The sequence below is a fragment of the Mustelus asterias genome, unplaced genomic scaffold, assembly GCF_964213995.1.
Source record: "Mustelus asterias unplaced genomic scaffold, sMusAst1.hap1.1 HAP1_SCAFFOLD_1280, whole genome shotgun sequence".
Lineage (NCBI taxonomy): Eukaryota > Metazoa > Chordata > Chondrichthyes > Carcharhiniformes > Triakidae > Mustelus > Mustelus asterias.
Window position 1 is genome coordinate 60,001 of NW_027591225.1, and position 2,500 is coordinate 62,500.

The following is a 2,500-nucleotide window of genomic DNA, read 5'->3' on the forward strand; positions in this document are numbered from 1 at the left end:
CCAGTTCGGGCCTGGAGTGCCCCCTCTGGCAGGAGATCATGGACTGGTGACCCAGCCTGTGTTCACTCCCACTGTACACAATCCCAATCCCAAACCCCTTCCCGTTCACTCCCGTTGTACACAATCCCAATCCCAAACCCCTTCCCGTTCACTCCCACTGTACACAATCCCAATCCCAAACCCCTTCCCGTTCACTCCCGTTGTACACAATCCCAATCCCAAACCCCTTCCCGTTCACTCCCACTGTACACAATCCCAATCCCAAACCCCTTCCCGTTCACTCCCGTTGTACACAATCCCAATCCCAAACCCCTTCCCGTTCACTCCCATTGTACACAATCCCAATCCCAAACCCCTTCCCATTCACTCCCACTGTACACAATCCCAATCCCAAACCCCTTCCCGTTCACTCCCGTTGTACACAATCCCAATCCCAAACCCCTTCCCATTCACTCCCACTGTACACAATCCCAATCCCAAACCCCTTCCCATTCACTCCCATTGTACACAATCCCAATCCCAAACCCCTTCCCGTTCACTCCCGTTGTACACAATCCCAATCCCAAACCCCTTCCCGTTCACTCCCACTGTACACAATCCCAATCCCAAACCCCTTCCCATTCACTCCCACTGTACACAATCCCAATCCCAAACCCCTTCCCATTCACTCCCACTGTACACAATCCCAATCCCAAACCCCTTCCCGTTCACTCCCATTGTACACAATCCCAATCCCAAACCCCTTCCCATTCACTCCCACTGTACACAATCCCAATCCCAAATCCCTTCCCGTTCACTCCCACTGTACACAATCCCAATCCCAAACCCCTTTCCATTCACTCCCACTGTACACAATCCCAATCCCAAACCCCTTCCCATTCACTCCCACTGTACACAATCCCAATCCCAAACCCCTTCCCATTCACTCCCACTGTACACAATCCCAATCCCAAACCCCTTCCCATTCACTGCCATTGTACACAATCCCAATCCCAAACCCCTTCCCGTTCACTCCCATTGTACACAATCCCAATCCCAAACCCCTTCCCATTCACTCCCACTGTACACAATCCCAATCCCAAACCCCTTCCCATTCACTGCCATTGTACACAATCCCAATCCCAAACCCCTTCCCGTTCACTCCCATTGTACACAATCCCAATCCCAAACCCCTTCCCGTTCACTCCCACTGTACACAATCCCAATCCCAAACCCCTTCCCGTTCACTCCCACTGTACACAATCCCAATCCCAAACCCCTTCCCGTTCACTCCCATTGTACACAATCCCAATCCCAAACCCCTTCCCGTTCACTCCCATTGTACACAATCCCAATCCCAAACCCCTTCCCGTTCACTCCCATTGTACACAATGCCAATCCCAAACCCCTTCCCGTTCACTCCCACTGTACACAATCCCAATCCCAAACCCCTTCCCGTTCACTCCCATTGTACACAATCCCAATCCCAAACCCCTTCCCGTTCACTCCCACTGTACACAATCCCAATCCCAAACCCCTTCCCGTTCACTCCCACTGTACACAATCCCAATCCCAAACCCCTTCCCGTTCACTCCCACTGTACACAATCCCAATGGACCCAAACCCCTTCCCATTCACTCCCACTGTACACAATCCCAATCCCAAACCCCTTCCCATTCACTCCCATTGTACACAATCCCAATGGACCCAAACACCTTCCCATTCACTCCCATTGTACACAATCCCAATCCCAAACCCCTTCCCGTTCACTCCTACTGTACACAATCCCAATCCCAAACCCCTTCCCATTCACTCCCACTGTACACAATCCCAATCCCAAACCCCTTCCCATTCACTCCCATTGTACACAATCCCAATGGACCCAAACCCCTTCCCATTCACTCCCGTTGTACACAATCCCAATGGACCCAAACCGCTTCCCATTCACTCCCATTGTACACAATCCCAATCCCAAACCCCTTCCCATTCACTCCCGTTGTACACAATCCCAATGGACCCAAACCCCTTCCCATTCACTCCCGTTGTACACAATCCCAATGGACCCAAACCCCTTCCCATTCACTCCTATTGTACACAATCCCAATCCCAAACCCCTTCCCATTCACTCCTCTCTCTCTCTCTCTCTCTCCCTCTCCCTCTCTCTCTCTCCCCCACCACCCTCTCCCCTACTTCCTCACTCTCTGCACTCCATCTGACCCCCTTCCTTTCTCTCTCAAACCCCCTCCTCTTCCCCTCCCTCTGGGACCCCTCCATCTCACAGTCTCACCCTTCCGTCACTCTCTTACTCCTCTCTCTCTCTCCCCCTCCCTCTCTCTCTCCACTTCTCTCTCTCCTCCATCTCACTCTCTCTCCCACTCTCCCTCCATCTCTCTCTGTCTGTCTCCCCCTGTCTCCCCCTGTCTCCCTCTGTCTCCCTCTGTCTCTCTCTGTCTCTCCCTGTCTCTCCCTGTCTCCCACTCTCTTTCTCTCTCCCACTCTCTTTCTCTCTTCCACTCTCTTT

At 52.6% G+C, this 2,500-nt stretch overlaps 1 protein-coding gene across 3 annotated transcripts in view; it reads left to right on the plus strand.

The window, feature by feature from the left end:
• LOC144488079 (tripartite motif-containing protein 46-like) overlaps positions 1 to 2,500 on the plus strand; it is an 85,949-nt gene that overhangs the window by 46,466 nt on the left and 36,983 nt on the right. The gene's annotated exons all lie outside the window — the stretch shown is intronic.